The sequence below is a fragment of the Peromyscus maniculatus genome, chromosome 3 (assembly GCF_049852395.1).
Source record: "Peromyscus maniculatus bairdii isolate BWxNUB_F1_BW_parent chromosome 3, HU_Pman_BW_mat_3.1, whole genome shotgun sequence".
NCBI lineage: Eukaryota > Metazoa > Chordata > Mammalia > Rodentia > Cricetidae > Peromyscus > Peromyscus maniculatus.
In genome coordinates, this window is record NC_134854.1 from 157,957,064 (window position 1) to 157,982,738 (window position 25,675).

At 44.2% G+C, this 25,675-nt stretch overlaps 1 protein-coding gene across 3 annotated transcripts in view; it reads right to left on the reverse strand.

Moving 5' to 3' along the window:
* The window catches only part of Eps8 (EGFR pathway substrate 8, signaling adaptor), a 173,069-nt gene that overhangs the window by 105,289 nt on the left and 42,105 nt on the right, over positions 1-25,675 (reverse strand). For all 3 annotated transcript variants that reach the window (XM_076568120.1, XM_076568121.1, XM_076568122.1), the window contains one exon: positions 13,868-13,942. The gene's annotated coding sequence lies outside the window, so the exon portion shown is untranslated. The remainder of the gene's footprint in view (positions 1-13,867; positions 13,943-25,675) is intronic.

A 25,675-nucleotide genomic window follows, 5' to 3' on the forward strand; every position in this document is an offset into this window, starting at 1 on the left:
ATGTGTGTGTGTGCATGTTTGAAAAGTCTATGGGTCAATGTCAGGTGTCCTCAATCCTTCTTCCACATTGCTTTTAAAGACAGGGATAGATAGATAGATAGATAGATAGATAGATAGATAGATAGATAGATAGATAGATAGATGATAGACAGATAGATAGACAGACAGATATAGGTAGGTAGATAGGTCATACATACATACATACATACATAAAGATAGGTAGGTAGATAGATAGATAGATAGATAGATAGATAGATAGATAGATAGATAGATAGACAGACAGATATAGGTAGGTAGATAGGTCATACATACATACATACATAAAGATAGGTAGGTAGGTAGGTAGGTAGGTAGGTAGATAGATAGATAGATAGATAGATAGATAGATAGATAGATAGATAGATAGATAGATAGATGTTATTTATGTATTATGTATTTTATTTATGTCTTTGAGTATTCTAGTCTTTGTTGACTTAACAGAAATGTTTTATAACTTAAAACCAAAATCATGACCATGACTTGGTCGGTCAATCCTCAAGCTTATGAACCCTGAGAATTTAATGTCAATAGTCAATCTTACATTATAGTCATTTTGAAATGCCACCAAAACATGTCTTTTCATTGATATTACCATTAGTCAAATGTAAGATTTGGAGATTTAAAAATTAGGTAAGAAAGAACAAGCTTGCTTTCTTGAAAATGAATAAGCTTTGTCAAAGTTACTGTCTTTAAATAGTAATATAGGCATTGATCCAAATCAGCGATAATTCTATTTTAAAATGTGGTTGCCCACTGCTACAGTGTAAGTACTTATTAAATAGCCACTCTGTTGATTTTTAAGAAGGTTTTCTTTGGTTCCATACGTATGTATGCAACACCCACATGACTTTCTTTGGCAACTCCACTTTGCGAGGTGTTTATACACAGCACAATATCTGAATGAATGCAGATTGCTTTATTTTTAAAAACCTATCAATCTTCTAAGTTCTTTTCTCCAAAGGCTTAAAAATATCATACATGCATGAAAATAATCACTCTCCAGTTCACTTTTAGTCATTTTGATTCATAACAATGAAATAAAATGCACCATCCACAGATGACCACTCATAAATCAGTATTCTCTTAGGAAATGATCTTTTTAAATTTACTTTGTTTACTTTGAGGCAAATATTATTCTCCATTCCAGTAGGCTAGCACTATCCTCAAATCCATGCCAGTAAATGAACATAAGGTGGCAGATCACTTCTGCTGGGTATTTACGCAAATTTCTGTTCATCTGTGGAGACTTTCAGGAACCTCACAGCACTGCTTAAAATCTCAGAAGGCTCAAGAAAAGATGTGCATGTGTGGGCACACATCTTGGAGTATACACAGCACTTTCCTTTTCATTATTTGTGCCTGCGTACATGCATGTGTGCATGCATGTGTGCATGTGTGCATGCGTGTACGTGTGTGAGTAGGCATTGCATTGCTAGCCAGTTCTTCACCACTGAGCTGCATCTCCATCCCCACATTTCAATTACACTCATATATTTAGCTTTATAAAGGATTGCAAAATCGGGCTGCTATGTGATGGCCTTTAGTCACATAGCAATTCATGCACTATGCAGCCCTGACTTTGCTCATTAGATCTCATCACGACAGCCTGGATTCACCACTTTCCAAGGACAAGAGATGGGTGAAGAAACACACAGCTCCCTTAGTTAAGGTGGATTTATTTATTTATTTATTTATTTATTACATAGGCATCTTAAGCGTTTGCTAAGGTTTTCCTATTAGTGGGATAACTGCCCCTTAGGCTAACCAAAAGCACAGGTGAAGAGACACACGTCGACACATACAAGCAGCAGGTGCACTCTGGAGCGCACGAAGAGTAACTGAAGCAGCCATCTGATGAACTCGTATTTAGATGTAAAGCTCGAGAGATGGTCCAGTGGTTAAGAGGGCTTCTGCTCTTCCAGGAGATCCAAGTTCAGCTCAGCACCCACACCCAGCAGCTCACAACCACCTATACTCCAGTATACTCCAGTATACTCCACTATACTCCACTATACTCCAGTATACTCCAGTATAATCCAGTATACTCCACTATACTCCGCTATACTCCACTATACTCCAGCTCCTCTTTCACCTCCAAGGGCTTGTGTACACATGCGGGGCACACACACATACACAGAGAGACATATTCATTCTCTCTCTCTCTCTCTCTCTCTCTCTCTCTCTCTCTCTCTCTCTCTCACACACACACACACACACACACACACACATACACACACACACACACACACACACACACACACACACACCTACACATAAAACGTAAAGATAAAGTCTTCAAATAAAGGAAGGTGAAGAAATTGACACTTAGCTTGAGACATGCCCACAGTCACAGCTCTTGAAGGCTGAGGCAGGAAAATCCCCTGAAATTTGAGGTCATCCTAGAGGCTACTAGTGAGACCCCGTCTCAAAGAAGGATGAGGAGGAGCAGGAGGAAGAGGGGACAGCAGAAATGGCTTTATCACAACGATTATTGAGACTTGGTCATGAAAGCAAAGTGGACCATCAAGCCGGCCTCGGGAACCAACCATCTCTTCTCTGGTAAGGTTTGGAAGGCACTGTAGGGAGTTGGTATCTGACTGCTTCCCAGTAGAAATTCAAGAACTGGAGAGGGGAGAAGGCTCAGGAAGGTCTTTCATGGGAAGAACAAAGAACCTAAGCGGGAAAATGTGTTGATATTTTGTTTGTGATCTAACAAAGCTTGCCTGAAGATGAGAGTGTGGAGCTAAGCTACTAAGTCAGCCATAGAGGCCAGGCAGTGATGGCACACACCTTTAATCCCAGCACTCGGGAGGCAGAGGCAGATAGATCTCTGTGAGTTCAAGGCTACACAAGATTGATCCAGTCTAAGAGAGAAACAGAGCCAGGCAGTGGTGGCACACACCTTTGACTCCAGCATTTTGGATCTCACACCGTTAATCCCAGCACTAGGGAGGTGGAGACAGGAAGTGATATGGCTGGACAGAGAGAGGAATATAAGGCGGGAGGAGACAGGAGCTCGGTCACTTTCAGGCTGAGGATTCGACAGAGGTAAGAACTCAAGTGGCTGGCTGCTCTGCTTCTCTGATCTTTCAGCATATACCCCGATATCTGGCTCTGGGTTTTTATTATAAAGACAAACTGGGACTCATGCTCCAGAAAAATGCATAAAAAAGAGGGACAATGACAAGGACAGGAACTGCCAGGGGCGGGCTCAAGAAGGGAGGGACCTGGGCTTTCCCTCCTCTTCTGTGGGGATAGTAAAGTTGGTGCTTGTGGTTGTCAGAGCAGAGAGCCTTACAACAGATCCCTGAATGAGGCAACAAAGACTCAACACACTCAGACAAGAGCCTAAGTTCCAGGGGACATGCTGAGTAAGGGTCCCACAGTGACGACACCAGCCAGATGGTTTACAAAAACGATCAAGAAGCCAGCTGTGGTGGCATACGCCTACAGTCCCAGTGCATGGGAGGTGGAGGCAGGAAAGTCAAGAGTTCAAGGCCACCTTTGGCTACATAGTGAATTTGCGGCCAAGCTGGTTTATATGGGACCCAGTCCCAAAAAACAAAAAGTATTAAAAAAAAAAAAAAAAAAAAAAAAAAGGCCAGGTTTTGCCAAAAGCCTAGATTTCTGAGCCCTGAGAACAGTCCTATGTCCTGATGCTGCCTGGGGTCTCGATGAAGTCATGTGGTCATCCTAGATGTAGAAATAATTGCTGCATTCCATGAACGATGTAGAAATGAGGGTGAAAGGTGGATAGTGTCTGTGACGCAGCACAGGAAACAGGAAAGCCACTCCGTGCGCTTTGAGTTACAAGCAGGAGGAGATGCGTCACATCCACAATGGACTAACATAAATACTGTTACGAGTGACAGACTTATTTATGGTAAAGCAGCAATGGCTATAATTCAGTGAGTGACATTTTTCAGGGTTCAAAGGTCACCAGCTCCCTTAAATCACCATCGCACCCAGCAAATCTTTTTAACTTGTTCAGTTCACTCTGAGTCACCCGTCAACAGCCACACCTGTACTGAAATTCCCCATTCTGCCTGTGGCTCAGGGACCATTTAGTATCTGTCTGAAGATAGGTCCAGGAGTCTCCACAGCTAAGCTTGAGTCATGGGCGATGTCCTGGCCAGTTATCACTTACTTTGGGCATATGGAACGAACATATCTCCAAATCTCAACAGTTCATTTCATCCTCTCGGAGGCCTTGTCTTACTTCTCACGTCTTCCATTCTTACATCATATTTTAACATTTGTTTTAATGTTGTAGATATGAACTTTAAAACAACTGACTCACTATTGCACCTTATATAAATACAGTAAGGCAGGAACTTCAGTGTTGACTCATTAAAACAAAGAATGGGCAATCTAGCTCCCTGTCTCAAATGTCATCATCAGCTTTCATTTGCTTCTCATAATGCATCTATAAAGGACTGTAAATCTGTATGGGCAGCGGGGACAACCATCCTCTACCAGCTGAGAGGCTAGGAACCATGGGAAGTAGAGATGCTCCTGCTGGTTTCCACCGAGAGGAAATAATCAAGAAATTAAAAGCACTGATACAGCTACTTCTCCTGAATCACTAGTTTGCCCTCTGCCTCCTTGCTCCTTAGTGATAGAAATTTAACTGTTGCCCACAGTGTGAACAACTGGTAATAAGAAAACACTGGTGACCTAAACCAGGAGAATCAGGCCAGCTATAAACTAGGCAGATAAGTCATCACCATGGGAACAAGCTCAGAAACAGACACAGAGGCCAACTCACCAGCACCATTTCGAAACCAGGGGGTGGATTCTCCCTCTCTGTCTCTGTCTCTATGTCTCTGTCTCTCTCTGTGTCACTGTCTCTCTCTGTCTCTCTGTCTCTGTCTCTGTCTCTGTCTCTCTCTCTCTCTGTGTGTGTGTGTGTGTGTGTGTGTGTGTGTGTGTGTGTGTGTGTGTGTGTGTGTGTAATTCACACAGTGTCCTCCGGGTCAGACTACTGACAGGCAAGGGGGAGGAGTTGAAGAATGCACAGTAGTGCCCCTCTAACAATCCAGGTCCTGCCGTACTGAAAGGTGATTGGCCCCGTACTAGAAAGACTCTTGGAGGATGTCATACAAACACATTGACCCTTGGGAACACCCTGCTTGGTGCTACACAGAATCACTGAACATGAAGGGTCTAGAGGGTCCACAACGCTCCTAGCACCAGGCAGGAGAACACATAACTTCTTACAAACACACAAAACCCAAGAACACTGGTTCTGCTATTTGCATTCAGCGCACTGAGTTTATTCCAAATGCAAACATAATGTTTAATATCTGAGGTTCCGGTGAGGCAATCACTTCTGCCGCAGAGATGGTGCTTGCAGAAATGCTCAATGTACAGCATATAGTATGGCATACCAGGCTTCAGAAGTAAATTTCAAGTCAATAAAAATGTGCTGAAAACTTGCAGTTAAGAAAACAAAACAGACAAGGCTCAGAATGGAAGAAAATAAGCACTAATCTTATGTTCTTCAGCATCTCCTCCAAGGTGGAGATATATTGAGTACACTAATAAAGCTTGCCTGAGGATTAGAGGACAGAGCCAGCCACTAGATTAGACATAGAGGCCAGACAGTGGTGGCACATACCCTTAATCCTATCACTCAAGAGGCAAAGATCCATCTGGATCTCTGTGAGTTCAAGGCCACACTGGAAACAGAGCCAGGCAATGGTGGCACATGCCTTTAATCCCAGTACTGGGAAGCACACAAGCCTTTAATCCCAGGAAGTGACATGGCTGGGCAGAGAAAGGTATATAAGGTGTGAGGAGATAGGAAAAGGCAGTTTAGCTGAGACCCTTTCATGGGGGGACTCAGAGGCTTTCAGTCTGAGGATTCGTGGAAATAGGATTGATCGGTTGAGGAGCTGGTGAGGTGAGGTTGGCTGTGGCTTGCTCTGCTTCTTTGATCCTCAGGCAAGTTTATTGGGGTACATAATATATTACCACAATACACTCCACTCATGACAAATTCCTAGTTGTACTTTTAGTACTCTGTTTGTGAGAGGTTTTGTTAAAGATTAGTTTCAAGTTTATTTGTTTTGTATGTGTGCACATGTTTAGACACAGAGGTAAGGCATACATGTGGAAGTCAGGACAACTTGCTGGCCCCTTGAAAGAGTTCTTATTTCTCTATCATTTCTGAGGTCTGATTTTTTCTGGATATCTAACTATACAGCATCAGTTTGGGTGTGGTTTTCTGACACTATAGGACCCTGTTCTTCAGAGCTTCTGAAAAAATGACGTATGAAATTCTCACTCCATCTTTCTAAAAGTGACTTTGTCTCCTATCTCCTCGGGCTCCTTCCAAGATCTCTTTGGGGGATTCTGGTAGCTTGAGGAATACCTGCTACCTGTGGGTGCCAGGGCGTCTACCCATGCTTTGATGACTGCCATTATTACATTTGGAAATTTCGCAGCTATTTCTACTCCAAATGTTTCTTTTTCTTATATTTCCATTATACGTAGGTGTGCCTCTCTCTGGTTGTCTCAAAGTTTTAGATAATCTGATCAATGTTTTTGTTTTTATCATTTCTCTCCTTGCTTCTCAATTTGGAAAGTTTCCATTTCCTTCTTCAAGTCTAAGGATTCTTTCTTCAGCCCTTAGCACACTATTTCTGGAAGCAAACAAATCAAAGGCAGAGCATTTCTGATACAGCAGTTTTATTATCTCTAACACAGCTTTAATTATATCCTACAGATCTGGATAATTTTGGTATATCCTGCTTTCATTTGAATTTGGTTTAATGTATTTTTAGTGCATGCGTACGTGTGTGTGTGTGTGTGTGTGTGTGTGTGTGTGTGTTGGCAGAAGGGGAATATGTGTTTATGTGTGTATGTGTCTGTAGAAAGGGAATGTATGTTCATGGGTATGTGTGTCTGATGTGTATAGTGTATGTATATCCGTAGAAAGGAGATGTATATTCACGTGTATGTGTGTGTGTTGTATGTAATTGCTGCATATGGATGTGTGTGGTTTATGTATGTGTATGTGTGTGTGTCATATGTAATTGTCTGTAGAAGTGGAGTGTATGTTCATGGGTGTGTGTGGTATATGTGTGTGTGTGTGTTTGATGTGTGTAGTGTATGTAAATCTGTAGATGGGGTGTATATTTACATGTATGTGTGTATGTGGTGTATGTATGTGTGTATACAAGGCGAGTATATATTCATGTGTGTCTGTGTGTAGAGGAAAGTGTGTGTTCATGGGTGTGCGCATGTGTGGGAAGATCAGTGATCAGCATCAGGCATCTTCCTCGATCACTCCCCATTATTTTTTGAGACAGGGTCTCTCTCTGACCCTGGAACTCATCTCAGCTAGGCTGGCTGGCCAGTGCTCTCCAGTGAGCCCCGACCTCTATTCCTTGGTGCTGGGACTGAGCACACACACACACACACACACACACACACACACACTGCTTCCTTCACTGGGACTGTACACACACACACACACATACACACACACACACACACACACACACTGCTTCACTGGGACTACACACATATACACACTGCTGCACCGGGACTTCACACACACACACACACACACACACACACACTGCTGCACCAGGACTGCACACACACACACACACACACACACACACACACACACTGCTGCACCAGGACTGCACACACACACACACACACACACACACACACACACACACACAGAGTGCTGCACTGGGACTGCACACACACACACACACTACTGCACTGGGACTGCACACACACACACACACACACACACACTGCTGGACTCGGTTTTACTTGAATGCTGGGAATCTAAACTCAGGGTCTCATGTTCATAAGGCATGAGTCACCTCCAGCCCATACTTTTATTTCTGGAGACTTTCTCCTTAACCTAGAATTATTTAGACATGTGTTGCTCATTTCTAGCACTTTGGAGACTTGCCTGTCATCTGTCTGCTGTTGATTTATAGTAAATTCCTTAGTATTCGGTGAATACATTCCCTGTGATCCAACCATACATTGGATGGAGGCATTCATTTACAGCTCCACTTCAGATGACTAACTCCCCTGTTTTGCACCACCACTGACCCCCACGGCCTGTATACTTGTTTCCAAACTCCTCCTGGGCCAGGAGCAATGGAGCATGCCTGGAACTCCAGTACATTCAAGACAGAGGTGGAAGATCATTAGAAGTTCAAGACCAGCATGATCTCCATAGTGAGTTCCAGGCCAGTGAGAGCTCCATAGTGATGCCCTGTCTCAAGCAGGGGTGTGTGTGTGTGTGTGTGTGTGTGTGTGTGTGTGTGTGTGTGTGTGTGTGTGTACAACAGAGTACATTTCCAGAGACCTAGAACCTAAAAGAGCTCTCTATTGGCTATGATTACGTCCTCCCCTTTTTCCTTTCTCTCTCTTCCTCTCCCTCCCTCCCACCTCTCTCCTTCCACATCTTCCTTCCCATCCTCGTTTTGTCTTTACAGGCCTAGTCCACACTTTATTCTTTCTGTTAAAATCCCAAGGACTCTTCTAGGGCCCAGAGAACTCCTCCCTGGTATCTGAGCCCTACCACAGCATACACATACATCCTTTCAACATATACCGAGTATCTGTATTGAACCTTCACACTGTAGTCTGAAGGGATTTAATTTCCAAAATCTATACACCAGGCCCTATTCCTTATTGACTAATAGTTCATTTAAGATAACTTTCCATTTTCTGCTTTTATGAAAACTTCATAAAATACAGCAGCTAGGTAAGTTTGATTTCTAAAGAGCTGATCTATATTAGAATGATGTGTTCATAACTGTATTTTTACAAGGTTTTCAACTTTAGTTATTGAAAATCATATTGATAATTATCACCATCATTTAATTAATATCCGAGACTACACATGCTCAGGAACTTGATCAGATATCCATTCAACAGCTGTACAGTGGCTGTGCTGGTCTTGAGTTTTACAGCTAAGGAAGTAATTGCTTGGAATTCTTAGTCCCTGCCCGAAAGCTCCCAGCTGCCAGAGGCAGCTTCAGATTCAGATTCAGATCTTCGTAACTCTCAAATGTCTGCTGTCAGCCACTATGAGAATAAACTAAGCACCAGATTGCCTCTGAGCACCTGATTCCATGTTGCCAGTTCAGAGCACTAAGCATCACACCACATCCAAGACAATTTGAAAAATAAAACTTGAACAAGACCTGCCGGCTCCAGATCACCAGAACCTGGAGATAGCTTCAAAACCAAAGCTTTGAGACAAAGAGTCCTGATTTTGAGTGTGAAACTATGAATTCTTCAAAGATGTAAACCTCCACTTCCTCTGGCAACGTGTTCTCTACACTGGCTGCCTTGGTTACTAAGGAAAATTATAGACCTGACCATCGGCCATGCTGCTAATTCATACCAGAGTGGGCTGTCCTCCGCCACTCATCAATACTTCACTTCCCATTATTCCTACGAAAAATTCCCCACTTAATCCCATCCCCAGGTTATGATACAGCCCACATCTACAGGACCAAAACTGTGGAGACAAACTGTGTACCGTTCTTTATCTACATATAAATAAGAAAATCTTCACTTGCACAAAATGCTATCACTTCTAAAATTAATTCATGAATAATATGCCTCCACATGACAGTTAGTATAGTCCATTTACTGATTTCAGAAGTGAATCTCAGGCAAGAAGTTCTGTCAACAATATACATCACAGGATCTTAAAGGCATGTCTTCACATGACAAGAAAATTAATCTTTTGGAGGAAATAGTTGAAACATTCTAGGCAATTGTGACATGGGGTTTTTTTTCCTGCTAGTTTTACCAAATCCAAAAAACAGACCACTTGTAATCTTGAAAACAAAATATTAAAGAATTTTTAGAAATAAACAGAAAACAGTACCTGAAGTCAGTTTTCTACCATTAGAACTGGTTTTTCTAAGTCTCAGGGTTTTTTTAGACTTATGTGAACTTCATGATAAAACTCAAAGTCTAAAATATTTTTTAATAGAACTGGGTGATATTTTTTTCTAGTATTCTTGCTAAAATTATTTCATTTTGTCTTTAAGTAAGAGTCAATACTTCCAGTCATCCCCAAGCCCAGTAGTGAAGTGTGATCTAGACCTACGGCCTGTACTCTCAGGGTCTGAAATGCAAGACAGAGATAAACTGTGTACACGCATTTGTGTACAGACAAAGCAAGCTGCATGATTAATCACCATATGTCTGGAGTTTGTGTTGTTGTTTTTGTGTGTGTATTTTTTTGGGGGCGGGGGGGAGATGGTGCTAGGGATGAGATCCAGGGACTTATATTCTAAGCAAGCACTATACCTCTTAGCTACAACCTAAGCCCTTATGTCTACTCTTCAAAATCCTGACTTTGAGGTGGAAATGTTCATCTTGTGTTTAAAAAAGAAACACGAGCTGAAAAGTTAATTTTTTTTCTTTTAAATTGGTAATTCCATTTTAAACGGTCAAGCTGTGTACCTCATATAATGCCAACACAATCCATAAACATAGCTCATAGGTGACAAATTAACCCGTTTCTCTGAAGTGGCGGTAATGTCTGCCAGGTAAGCTGAACCATGGCCAGGCCTGGACTTACCCATGTTAATAAATAAGAGAGTACAGCATACACAGTCTCTCAAGCTGACCTACTGTGCTAACAGGTCCCTATCACACCTCATTCATTTGAAGCAAGCCCACCTGAACAGAACTTCCTCCGCTGGGCTTCCCCACAGAACCGTGGCAAGAATGACTATGAAGAAGAAAGGGACAGCAGTGGGAATCTTTTTCTGACACTCAGACACTGTCCTCTCTCCATACCATCTCACGCATCCCCGGCTTACAGCTATGACCCGGCAGATAGGTTGCATACCAGAAGCTTTATAAGTATTTAATGAAAGAGACTATGAAACCAAGCCCCCCCACCCCCACACACACACCTCCATCTCTACTCATTATCTAAATAAAAAAGCAGTTGGTGGATGACCTTTACAGCTGTTTCTTTGAAGTAACCATTTCCTTCTTTCCCAGCTGGGAGCACACAGAGACGAGAATCAACACTTCTTAAAGATACAAAAGAATCTAGTTTGCAACAAAACAAAGAGAACAAAAAAGTTACCCGATGATTCAGCCAAGCAATAACTTAGAGGGTCAATGGACAAAGAACTGAAACCATTGAGCCTGCTCTGCTCTTAAGGACGCCGTGTTAATCATTGCTAAAGGCCTGAACACTACCCCTCAGTTCCTCAGGGAGGAACCAGGTAAACTGTGTGAAAACAATGTAACATTTTGTTCTAGACTATGACCCATAAATAGCCACACAGTCCATTAGACAAAGGATAGCCAAGCCAACCAGCTACAAAGGAACGGCAAGCCTCAGAAAAGTTTTATTGTCATCAGACCGACAGCTATGAAACTAGCTACTGGAAAGAAATACAGCAACCCTGCTCACTAAACAGAATCTGGCACATCTAAAAATCTTAGGCATACCTTCTCAGAGAATGAGGAAGCGTGGGCATGTGCGAAAACCCGAGCCCACACAGACCGAAGACCACATGTGTTCAGTGGGCTGAAGAATGCCAACAGAAGGAAAGGAAGCAAAGAGAAACCAAACAAAAATATTGACGGTGATAAGAGACGCCTACTTGGTCCTACTAAGCCTCGTAGTACGCACTTAGGGGCGCCCAGATGAATGGCTCAAACCAGAGAAAGAAAAGGGCAGAAACTGTGTTTCCCACAGCAGGAGAATGAAAACCACTGGAAATACCATGAGTGCAGTTTTAACGTCATTTCTCATAACCTATAGGTTGACAACTGCCTAAGTATTTATTTCCTAGTAACAGAATCCAGAGTTCTGTGCATGAGTTCAGGACCACGCAGTTAGTTTTCTCTCCTCACACTGCTTCACACTTGCCCTCTTGTCCTCCTCACAATCCTTCACACTTGCCCTCTTACTCTCCTCACACTCCTTCACAGTTGCCCTCTTGTCCTCCTCACAATCCTTCACACTTGCCCGCTTGCTCTCCTCACACTGCTTCACACTTTACCTCTTCACACTCCTTCACACTTGCCCTCTTGTCCTCCTCACACTCCTTCACACTTGCCCTCCTGCTCTCCTCACACTCCTTCACACTTGCCCTCCTGCTCTCCTCACACTCCTTCACACTTGCCCTCCTGCTCTCCTCACACTCCTTCACACTTGCTCTCCTCACACTGCTTCACACTTGCCCTCTTGCTCTCCTCACACTCCTTCACACTTGTCCTCTTGCTCTCCTCACACTCCTTCACACTTGCCCTCTTCGTTCGCTCTACACATTCACTCAGCAGCAGGCATTGCACGCCCCATCTCACTACCAGCCCGGGGCTATCAGACTAAAACAACACAAATTTTCACGCAAAAAAAGATCCTCTGCATAGAATCGCTGACTCTCATTGGATCGGCTGTGGTAATTCGGTGTTAACACCTCCACCTCTCAATTCTTCTTCAGATGCACAATATCAGTTTATTCTCACGGTATTATCAAGGTAAGTGGGGAAAATGGCCACATCTCCGCCATGTTAACAACAGACATGCCAAGACAAAGATACCGACACCCCACAGTGACAATGGCAAGGGGCACCTGAGGCAGCCAGGCAGTCACTGATGAGGGGCTGTGGAGCCTCAGCTCTCACCTGCACGCACATAATAGCGTCCTGTAGACACCCGGAATGTGCTCCTCAGCACGTGAAAACAACAAAGCAGGCTGAGGACTAGTCCAGGACACAGGAAAGGACCGGGTGGGAGAACAGAAGACTCAGACGATGGGGAGGCATCCCACAAAGAGAAGCCTGCCGACCATGACAGGACCACTGCACTCATGACCTCACAGCAGCTCACAGCACAGTGGTTACCTGCGTACAACCCACACAAAATCAGACCACTCAACGGTCCAGCATGGAGGGGGGCAGGAGCACACAAGGCCCCACCCTAACTCAAGAGCTGGTGGTAGTTCCTGCCTACTGGTGGAGGAAGACTCACTTTTCCTTGGGACTGTGGCCACTGATAAGCTGTCTGCCTGCTGGTTGGCCTCACGCCCCTGCATAGACAGGCAGCACTAACTGGAATGTGAGTTACATTTTCTTTTAATAAAGAATGAAAGGACGTGAAGTTGAGAGTGAAATATGTTGGGGAGGGCTAGGGAAGAGTGAGGAGAAGGAATGTTGAAGATACACGGTAAACATGTAGGAAATTTTCAAAGAAGTTAAAAACATTGGGGCCCATCAACATCAACATTTCCTCACAGATGGGGGTGGGAGAGGGGCCTCACCGCTCCTGGAGGGACTCTTGACGGTGAATGGCTGCTGGCAGGGAAGAGATGTCACCCTCCTCAGTGGTACAGCCACTGGTAGGTTCCCCATGCTCCGGGAAATAGGCCCCCACCCCATGCTAATGAAACTCAATGAGTGACACACGAAATACATGAAAGGAGGGGGGGGACTGGGTGAAGAAGGGCCTCAGGGGGAGAGGCAGAAAGGGGTGAGGGAGGGTAACGGGCTATGAAAATAACTGAGTCATTAAATACATGAATGAAGCCATCAATTCCAAGAAACAGCAAGTGGCTTCTACGGTTTGAGGCAGGGTCTCGTGTGTGTGCCCAACTTCCTATGGAGCCAAAGATGACCCTGAACTTCTGATCCTCCGGCCTCCACCTCCCCAGGCTGGGTAACAAGCACGCACCACCATACCTTGTTTCTGCAGCATTGGGGGTGGAATCCAGGGCTTTGGGGATGCTAAGCAAGCACTCCACCAACTGAGATCCTGCCCCTGAAAATATGCCAATTATTCCCTGAGCAGACTCACCTCAGAGACAAAAATGATTTCCGGTTCTCAGGTTTCCACTTCCGGCCAGTGAGTGCTGTGTCACATGGAGGTGGCCTGCACACAAAAATAAATGACAATGGTAAAAGATTCGCTTTGACAGACAGTAGGCAAACAATAATTGCTTTTGCATAATAAATGCTTGATTCTCTTATACTTCTGCTTCTCATTTTATCTAAATTCCAAACACTGTGCGTGGAAAAGGCCACGAGGAAAGAAAGCATGAAGGGAGAGGCACAGGGTTAGCTCATCACCCCAGAAGGCTCTCTGATTTGATCCTCACAAGATCTGAGAGGTTTAAACTGAGGTTTAAAGTGGGTTTTGAATGCATGTCTAACCCTAAATGCAATAAGTAGTTCATTCTTCATATTTTAATGTTTCCTAGCGTTCTATCAACTATAAGTAAAAGAGGCCTATTTACATGTTTCCCATGCACAAATACACAGGTGTGTCCAACCCAAGGCGTCTAGACAAACAGAGCAGCAAAATTATTTAAATTCCAGGTGTTTTTAAACTGTCCTGTTATTAAAATGACCTATGCTCCCTTCCTCTAATCAGCTGCAGCACTTGGGAGAGTAGCCCCTACGCCACACCAGGGCAACACAGTGAGCTGGCCCTGAAGGTGTAGGCGTGGGAGAGCCGACCCTGAGGACATGAAAGCAGGAGAACTGGTCCAGCCTCTTGCTCACTGCTGCAAGGGGTGAACTAGCCTGGGCAATGCTGGAGAGCTCACACTGGTGGTAAGGACAAGGGAGAGCTGGCAGGCTGACCAACCCTGTAACTACCCAGGCCCAGAACCAGGGTCATGGGGTTGGCCCACCCCAACATCCACCCCATCTGTGCTCTTCTGGAGCACCTGAAAGGACCGGTCCTGTAGATCCAAAGCTGCAGGATCTCCACGACACAGGACAACAGCAAGATCACCAAGAGGAGCTCCAGTGAGGGCCCAGCATTGATAGTGTAGCAGAAACCAGAGACCTCGAACCAGACCAATGACTCCGCAATGAACACTTCCAAGTACAGATACATGGATAAAAGGGTTTACTGTGTGACTCACTGTGTCACACTGCAGCTTCCATGATGAGACTGGCTTTTTCTTCTCTTTTTATTCCCTCTTAAATTTTATTTTATTTTATTTTTTTGGGGGGGTTGCAAGGGCAGAGGGTGGATATGAAGGGACATGGAAAGTAATGGGATGGAGATACATGATATAAAAGACACACACTTCATTTATAAGAGTAAATTCAAAGAAAGTTCAAAAGTGACCTATGCTGTTGTAATTTATATTATAAAATGTATTGGAAGGAGCTGGAGAAACAGCCCCGTTGGTAAAATGCTTGCCATAGAGGCATGAAGCACTGAGACCAGCCTCCAGCACCCATGTGAAAGCTGGGCACAGTGGCCCATGCCAAAGGCCTCCATGACAGAGACAGAGAGAAAGATCCTTGGGTTTGCTGGCCAGTCAGTTCTTCCAACTCAGTGAGCTCCAAGTTCAGGAATTCTGTGTCACAGAACAAGACAGAGAGTGTCCAAGAAAGACACTTGACATATATACATCCAAAAAATAATTATCATCTTGAAATTCTCATGTTTCAAAAACCCTACTTTAATTTGTGTGGCTTGACACCTAGCAAATCTACCTGTTTGTGAATCTAAAAATCATATTACTAGACAAACCTGAAAAATGAAACATCACTATAATTAATAGGAACTCAGCTCGATGACTAGAATCAGCAATATATTATCAACAATTTTATAACAAAGGCTCTCCCCGCAAATAGCTCACAATACTGGCAAACACAGGCATAAATGTTAATACTTCTTGGTACTATTATAAAGTATGAGCAAGAGGCTGCATGAGGTTTTCCTCTCAATGCGTTAACAGCAACTGATACTCAGTGTCTACACATTTCAATTCAAGGGTTGCAAACAGCGACATTAAATAGGCTGGAACATATGACTCAAGCCCGAAAGGTTCCCTCTCTATGCTACAAAGCACCTGAGCATGGCACCATGTGGATCCAGTGCCACACGCTTACAATGCATGGCTTCAATTGTCCCCACAACAGCCCTAGGCAGGAGGCTCTTCCGTTAGCCTGATATGACAGAAGGGAAATGAGGCACGCAAACATTAGGTCACTTGTCTAAAGTGGCCACGGTCACTGCAGAACCAAACGGACGCCACAAAGTTCTGTCTGCAGAACTCGGGCTTCCATGGGTGGTCCCAGGGCTGACTATGTAGGTGACACTGTCACCTAGTTACTGTCCTCCTCAACACATAACAAGGCGACTTGTAAGCTGTTATCACCATGATTTCATGTTCCTTCAAAACCAGTGCCTTTCCATTGTTTTATCATTTATCAATCCACACACAGAATGTCACCCTATGACTATACTCCATGAGTGCTTCTCATAAATGCATCATTTCCCAAACATCTCCTACCATTAAAAACTCCAAAATGAAGAAAGAATCGAGCATGTATCCAGTTTTCCTTCTTATAAGGTGCACATTACTGAAACAAATGATAAGTAAGAATAAGGTTTTAGATGAAAGTATTCCAGGTAAAAAATGAGATAGCTTGGCAATTGCTCTACCAAAATTGGCAGCCCCCAATGCCTGAGTATCTAGGCAAAAGAGCAGGCAGCATCTGCCAGAACAACCACAAAAGATGCTTCTCACTGGGGAAAGAGGCGTCCACTGAACAGTGGGTCGTACTTACAGTACGGTGTAAGACATGGAGAGAAAGAAGCAAGATGGAGAGGGAGAGACAGATGAACAGAAGCAGAGAGGAGGGAGGAGGAAAAAGAACCCAAATTGAGTTCCAATTCTAGCGCTCTCTCTCTCTCTCTCTCTCTCTCTCTCTCTCTCTCTCTCTCTCTCTCTCTCTCACACACACACACACACACACATACACACACACACACTTCACCCAGGACAGAGGGACATGTTGAACTACTCAAGCGGTCACTGGAATCACGTACCGCTAGGAAACCCCACACACAGCACAATGAGGCCACTTCAGCGAGTGGCCTGGGAGACTAATGGAGGGAAGCAGAGAGAGATGTTAATTTCACACCGCAGTCAGAGGGCTGCATCTGGACGGGCACTCAAAGTCTATCTGAGAAGACCTCTGGCAATCTACTGACATGTTCACTCACTGAATACCTAGTAATATCTGAGCTATGATAATGAAAATATAGTCGGGTCTTCTAAAAGCATTAATATCTGGGGGAATAATGAAGCAGTTACAAAAAAAAAATATTGTTGAAACTGGCTTGACTTGATAAGGGAGGACAAAAATGAAATAATAGCCGAGCACAGTGGCACACGGCTGTGATTCCAGCACTTGAAAGTGAGAGAGGACCGTGAGTTCAGGGCCAACCTGGGCTACATGGTGAGACCTTGATTCAAACACAATCAAACAGCGACAACACCATGAACCTAAAGGACAGGAACAAGCAAAAAGTGCCAAGGATGAGCAGCCACTTGAAGTTCTGACTCCACTGCATTCACTACACTATTCTACCACATTTGCAGAGATGAATTATGCTATGAGGCAGACTTTTAAAAAACAAGGAAATATACATCAAAACCTGGTACCTCACATATTAGAATAAAAACATTAAAAATAACTTAAAATTTAACCACATGTTCTGAGAAGGTAAAGTACTTGTTTTTACTAACTAATAACAGTAGCCAACTCTTCAGCGAGAAGGTATTTCTCAAAATAGCTCACTTGACATGTTGCATTCTGTGTGCAGTATCTGCTGATGTCTATATTCGGAATACCAGTACATGAAAAGCAGCAATTCCACTGCAAAGTAATAACGGTTTGAAACTATCAGAAGATTGCCAGGCTCTAGGGGTTTGGTTTCGTTGGTGGTTGATTTTGTTAAGGAATTGTTTTTATTATCCCTTCATATGTATGCCATGCGTATCGATGTGGGGGTATGTGCACTTGTGAACGTTGGTATCTGAGGAAGCCAGAAGAGGATGCTAGATCCACCGCCGCAGTTGGAGTTACAGATGGTTGTGAGCTACACAACATGGGTGGCTGGAAACCAAACTTGGATCATCCACAAATTCAGCAGCTGCTCCTAGCCACCAAGCCACCCCCAGGTCACCCCTAGGCCACCCCCAGGCCCCCGGGAGTGCCATTTACTTCCAAAGTGTTGAGTAACCTTTTACTGGCACAGAACACACTGCTGAAGGACACAGGATGAACTAAATGATAAGTAATGCTTTACATTCTTCAAGATTGCATGATGCATTTGTCATTTAAATTAGTATAAATCCTCTTAGATGATGAGGTAGAATTGGGCATAAAAAGGTGAAAAGAACAGATTTTGAAGTTCAATTTTGGTTTTACCCCTTATGAGCTTTTTATTATCTCAAGCAAGTTCTAGATCTTTCACCTGTAAGTGAGGAAAAATTTTTTTCCATTCAAAGTGTTGAGTCAACATTCAATGCAGTGAGTCAGCATTCAGGGACTAACAGAATCCTCACCATCTGGTCTGTGGTCATGCTTAAATATGTACCATTATATACATGATGGATCTCACATATTTTAATATTTTATATAAGCCACATTATTCAAGTGCCTAGTATTAAATATTTAATAGCAGATTTTCTAATTATCAGCATCTAGTCATTGTTCTGATATTTAACATTATTCTTATGCTAGCTAACATTAGACTCGCTTCTCCTAAAAATGCCAATAATATTCCCCATGATTGTAAATGAACATCAAGAAACACATTTGAAGCCCCTTTGCATATTGCAGCCTGGAGTAGACTGTGTAACCAACAAAGCTTTGTCTGTAATGTTTACTGATCTAAAGTGTAGTCTATGCATAAATGTCCCTGGGAAAATTTAAAGACAGACTTCTATGATGGCCAATTTGACGGTCATGCTGACACACCTGGGAAGAGGGAACTTCAATTGAGGACCTGTCTCAATTGATCAGCCTTTGGGGGGGGGGTCTTTGGGGCATTTCCTTCACTGGTAATTGATGTGGGAGGGCCCAGCCCACTCCAGTGGTCCTGAGCCTTTAAGAAAGCTATTTGAGCAGAAGAGAGGAGCGGAAAGGAGGGGAGAGGACAGGTCAGACAGGAGAGAGAACTTGCCAGCAAGCAGCTTTCCATGGTTCCTGCCCTGACTTCCTTCAGTGATGGACTGGAATGAGACATTTCCTCCCCGAGTTACTTTTGGTCAGTCTCTTCGATCACAGCAACAGAAAAGCACACAAGGAGGGTTCCTTCCAGTAGATACCCAAAGTTACCATTTCAGAACACCTCAGTCACCTAAACTAAAACATTCCCAAATAATTAACTGTACTTAGTGATCAGCCTCCCATTATGAGAAAGTCCCCGGCTTCAGAAATAACGCATTCACAAAGCCCAGCTTTCCTTGAGCCCGTCTCACTGACTCACAGGGACACTGCTACCATGTGTTTGCAGGTCCATCTCATAGTCAGATACAAGAGCCGAAAGGAGAGAGCGAGACACAGACATGTTTCTTGTGACAGTAGTTCCTGCGGAACTCCGGGCAGCAGGAGGTGCTTGGTAAAATGCTGGGGGGAATGCACATGAGGGCACCCCACTCCCGGGACTTGTGGGTCAAATCTGCAGTGAGTTGGATATGCTCTGACTGTGTCTCCCAAAAGCTCACAGACAGGAGGCTTGGTAGTTCACTTTTAAGAGTTTTGTGGAAGGTAATTGGGTCGATTGTAGTTGGGGGAGAATGCTGCCCTCAGAAGAGATTAAATGCTGGTCTCACAAGGGAGCTAGCTCTTCTCACAAAATGAGCAAGTCTGACTGCTGCATCTCTCTGGTTGTCTGTCCCATCATGTGATCACTGTCACAAGGCCTGTCCTAAGTCCCTCACTGGGTGCTGAATCAAGAGGCTGCCTCACCTTGGACTTTCGGTCTCTAAAACTGTGAACTAGATAAGCCTCTTTCTTTATAAAGCATCCAACTCCAGGTACTTTATAATAGCATCAGAAAATAGAGTCATAATATAAAATCACTAAGCAGTGCCTAATTAAATATTGCATGTGGAAATCTACCAATCTGGGACTAGACTCTCAGGAGACTTTCACTTGGGTTTCATTTCTATCCCTCAGTCCACAGAGGCCATATTTACTTCAGCTCATTCCGACCACAACAGACTATGTCTCTGAAGTCAAATTTTTCTAATCCTAGAGGCTTCAATATGCAGTAACTTATGCTTATGTTTCCCTTTAAAATATTTTAATTAATTCATACATGCATACAGTATATGTATTTTGATTATTTTCATTCCCAATTCCTCCCCCCAACTCTTCTGAGACCTATGTCCACCCCTCCCAACTTCATGTATCTTTTTTTAATAACCCACCAAGTCCAATATGTGCTGTCCCTTCATGAGTGTGGAGCCATGCACTGAAGCATTTGCCAGGAGCCACACCCTTAAAGAAAACTGATTCCCCTTCCCACAGGGGTCACCATCTGCAGTGGAGGCTCAGGGGCCCTCCCATTCCACTACACAATGTTGCCCGGCTTTACCGAGTACAGGTCCTATGCAGGCAATTATAGCTGCGCCACTAATTCTTCTTCACAACATTTACACACTAGATTCATCAAACACGTGACATATGTTGGACCACGTCATCTTCACAGCCACCCAGTCACCTGGGAGTATACAGTACTCTCGTGTTATAGTAGAGAGCTGAGATCTAGGAAGGTTAGAAAACCTGCCCAAAGTCAGTCCCAAAGTCCTTGAACAGGATTTGTATGACAGCAGTGTTTGCATTCTCCATCTCTGTCTCCTGAACAGGATATTGTTAGTTTGGGGCATCAACTTTTCCGCATTAAGGGATATCTAGTTAGCTGGTGGAGCACCATTTCTGGGAGTGCCAGTGAGCATGTTTCTGGCGGTCTGTTGAGAGGGGCCCATCTCCCCTGACTATGGACAGTCACCATCCATCACTAGAGGTGCAAATGGAACACTGAGGTGGCAGAAGACTGGATTCCTACTCTCTCTTCCAGATCCAGGATGCCCATCTTTTCTTGCCTTTGGATGCCAGAGCTCCATGTTCTCTGGCCTTTAGACTGAGACTTGGTTCTTCCCTAGCAGGCTCTCGGGAGTTGCCCTTAGTCTGAGAATTACACCAACAGCTTCCCAAGTGCTGAGGCTCGGGGCTTGAACTGTCTGTCACAGCTGCCGATTTCCTTGGTCGGCTAACACGAAGACAGCCTACGGTGAGCTGCCCCGGCCTCCAGGCTTGTGAGACAAATCCCCTCTCATCTCTCTGTAGCTCTGTCGCTCTACCAGTTCCTTCTCTCTGGAGACTCCTAACTAATGCAGCAGTATACCAGTAAACAAAGCTTGCCACAAAAGCCTCTAAAGGTCCCTGGAGGTCACTTCAAGTGTTTTAATGAGCTTTTAAAAAGCAATGTTAGTGTCCTTGTGGGAGCTGACACTGTTCCTTCTCTGATACACAGAGAACACTACTCAGCAGAAGTTATTCTCAGGTGGCCACTAAGTAGACGATGAAAATCAAGTTCAAAGGAAGAAACCCTGTGACTGAAGACTAGAAACATTCAAATCAGTAGATGGGCCATCTCATTGCATAAAGGTCCAATATTGACTAAAATCTGTGTAAGGCTTAAAAATGGCTTGGAGGTTAACAGCACTTGCTGTTCTTCTAGAGGACCCAAGTTTAGTTCACAACACCCATATCAGAACATGGATCAGCTGCTCTCTTCTGGCCTTTGCAGGTATCTGCACTCACATGCATGCACAGAGACACATAATTAAAAATAAAAATAAATATTGAAAAAAAACCCTGTAAATTACATGCAAACACACACACACACACACACACACACACACACACACACACACACACACAAAAAAAAAAAAAAATTAGCTAAACAGAAAAAAGGTTTTGAGGTACAAAGCTGCTCCAGGAGGGAACCAGGGTTTCCCAGGTTCTATCTCACCTCCATCAATTACTGCCTTACTTTAGGAAACCCACTTGGTAACACTCTGAGCCTCAGTTCCCACATACACCAAATAGGGGGAGCCATCCTACGACAGACCAGAAAAGCACAGCCACACATCATGTTGTCTACCGCCAACTGGGGCACATCCACAGCGTAGACCAAAGGAACCACTGGAAGTGCATTCAGAGGCCTCTGTTCCAAAGGAACTCCAGCTGAGGAAGCCGAAAGTGGAGAGGACTCTCCAGCTCAGAGTCAGCAGCAGAGCTGACTCTCCTCCGCGGAGAAGAACAGTTGAGAAAACTGCCCTGCATCACTGTGACCTGCACAGGCCGATGCAAGGCCCAGCCGGTACTCGGGGACACGGGACACGGGATCTGCTTTCCGAAAGGTGGGAGCTTCATCGTGTCGGCATTCACCTTGACATTTTTAGTAACTACCTTTGAATTTGCTTTCTGTGCTGTTGGATAAGAGCTGGGGCTCACATGCAGCTGCCGCCTCTGGACTCCTCGGCGTCAGGGTCCATGACAGCGGAGCAGGGAGAAGAGCTGGAGTTGTGGCATCACAGTCCTCTAGTGGGGTGTGTTGGTTACTTTTCTCACTGCTCTGACAAAAAAGCGGCTGAAGAAAGGTTTATTTGGGCTCCAGGTTCTAGAATGTTGTCCGTCATGGTAGGGAAGGCATGGTGGCAGGAGGTGACATGGCTGGCCGTGTTTCCTGTGACATCAGGAAGCAGGATGGATGCTGGGGCTCAGCTCACTTTCTTATGTTTCCCTTCCTGTTGTCTAAGACTCAAATCCATAGTTTGTTTCCACACACACACTGAGAATGAGTCTTCCCACCTATAGAGTTAAATCTGGAACACCCTCAAGGACACACACCCTCAAGGACACACCCAGAGATGTATCTCCGATGTGATTCTCTTAAATCTAGCCAAGTCAACAATGAAATGAAACATCACAATGGCTGACTCAGGGATGTTCTCTGACACCCCCAATTCATATACCCAGGAAATTCTGACACTGTTGTTTGAAGATTGACCACCAGCAAGCTGGGGTAGCAGTCTACAGGAGAAAAGGACTCCCCTACCCCAGGCCCTACACATTTTCATTCTGCTTCAGCTCTGCTAATTCTGTAAACTGCTGCATTCTTTTCTATGAGGGGACAGCAGGAGAGAAGGGTCTGCTTAGCATCTTATCAACTTTCAAGGCAAAGGCCATGGTAAACTATTAGCTGCTCTAGAATACGATCAATCACAGGGATCATCAATATCAAGACAGTGACCAAGGAAAAGGAAGGTGTCATCTCCATGGAGCTGATCAAGCACACAAACGTTACTTGTAAAACAAGCAAGAAGACCTGGTTTCTTCCTGTTTCTCCCAATGAGATAACCTTGACAGCTTCTGCCTCTTCCTTATTCCTCCAGTCCTTAAAGTAATTAACTGAAGGTAGACGCCATCAACAGGATAGTGCATGAAACTGAACAGCAGAGTAACAAAGGCTAGAGCTGAGTACTCGCTGACCCCAGGTACTGCTCACAGCAAAGGACTCCCTCCCTCCTCTTCTTCAGCTAGGGTTCTGAGATGCCAGGCTCATAGTAAAGTACTTTGCATACTTACCAATTTAATTTCTTACAAATGCATGGTAATAAATACTGCTACTATTCTATTTTGGAGATGAAAAAAGCTAAAAAACATGGAGTCTAGTATTTTGCAATTCACACATCCATTCAGTGGTGGCTTCAAACTTTGACAAATAATTACAAAACTAAGGAAAAAAATGGAACCCAGGGCGTGGGAAGATCTCACAAACTGGGTAACAATGGATGGTGTTAGTAAATATTGTTTCATGGATTTGTGAAGACTGAAGCAAAGTACCTGCTGCACAAGCCCCAAAACCCACATTGGCACTTGTCTGGATCCCCAACACTGACACGGTACTTGCCCAGATCTGCAGCACTGGGTAGGCAGAGACAGGGGCATCCAGTGTTCTCTGGCCAGCCAGTCTACAGAAAAATGACCAGCTCCAGTTCAGTGAGAGGCCCTGTCCAAAAAGAAATTCATTAGAAAGTAATAGAGGAAGTCACACAATGCTGACTCCTGACTTCCATGCATTCGTGGATGAGCAGTAAACACACACACACACACACACACACACACACACACACACACACACACACACACACACAAGATCTTTTGTGAACTAAATTAAGAACTGAGCCATTCGCTATTTTAAATAGTCCAAACAGAGGAAAATGCTGCCTGCCTCAAAGAACTGACTTTAGATGCACACTTTAAAAACATCTAACCACTCACCACAGGCTGAGTTAATCAATCGTTCAACGAATGCCAGTCCTTGTCTGAGAACAGACTAGAAGAAGGAAGCTCGCCCATGCATCTGTGCAGACGCTCCCCATCACACAGCCATAGGAGACAACATTATTGCCCATCTCACTCCAGTGTGGAGCTCCAAGCCTGGAAATCCCCATCTTCAACGCAAACAGCCAAGACTGACTGACAAGAGAACAGAGAAGCAGATGGCACACTCTCGATGTTACACATTCTGTGGGCCCCTCTGAGCTCAGAACTTTGTGACTAGGTACCCTCTAGAGGAGATCTTTTAAAACCTCAAAAAAACAAGGCTGTTGAGCAATCACTGCTAACAAAATACATGGCTCCAGTGACTGACTTTCATACCCTTTCACACACCCAAGAAGGTAACAGTGTCATTATTCGGGTTTGAAATTTTCCACGGACCATACAGAAGACAGCTCAGGTTATCCAGCCTCTAAGAGAAACATCAGGTGCTGTTGTACTCGACTTCATCTGCCAGGTGTGGTGCTCTCTACCTATAACCCCAGCACTCAGGAGGCTGAGGCTTAACTGCTGTGACTCTGAGGTCAGTTTGGGATACACAGGGAGTTCAAGGTCAGCCTTGGATACATGAGAATAAAAAATAAGTAAACCGCATCAGAATGAAAGAGGAGGGAAGAGAGGGAAAGGGAGGGAAAGAGGGGAGGAGAGAGAAGGAAGGCTTAGGAGGAAGGGGGAGGGAGGGAGAGAGCGAGGGGGATTCAATTTTAAAACAACAAATGACGAATGGCTATGACAAATGCATTGCCCAAATGAAACTGACTAACACTGTTAAACTGCATTTCAGTCATGACAACCAGTGTGCTCATGTTATACAACCTCACAAAGCCACTGTGGTGACGGCTCATGGAACTGCAAATCTCGCTGACATTTTTATTGGGAAAAAATACACATCATACAATCATACAATAGGGCCAGCAAAGGTCTTTTGGAGGCGAACCAGTCTATACCAGTTCCTTAACTAGGTATCTCATTTGGTGACATATCTAATAACATTCTGTTGGTGGTTTTCTCCGCCCCTCTCTCTCTCAGCAGCAGTCACACTAAGACTTTATAGAATTAAACTGTACCAGGTGACCCTGTGTAGAGATGTTTTTGTACACAGCATGCCATCTTACTAGGCAATCCTTGTGACCTGCAAAGCCTAGAAAAGCTGCCTCATACTGCTACACAGGGAGTTCTGGGCTAGTCTGGGACACAGAGAGAGACTGTCTCAAAACAACAATAAAAAAATTCAAGATTGGCAATGTTTTCATGATTAAGTTAGCACCCAGCTTTCTACAGTGCCCTATTCTAAGGCAAAAAAGTATCTCCCGCTGTGTGATGGTTAGTTCTAGTTGTCAGCTTGAACCAACCTAGAGATTCCAGGACAGAGAGTTTCAATGACTGGGTTGCTTAGATAGGTTGGTCGGCAGATCTGAGAGCAATCCTT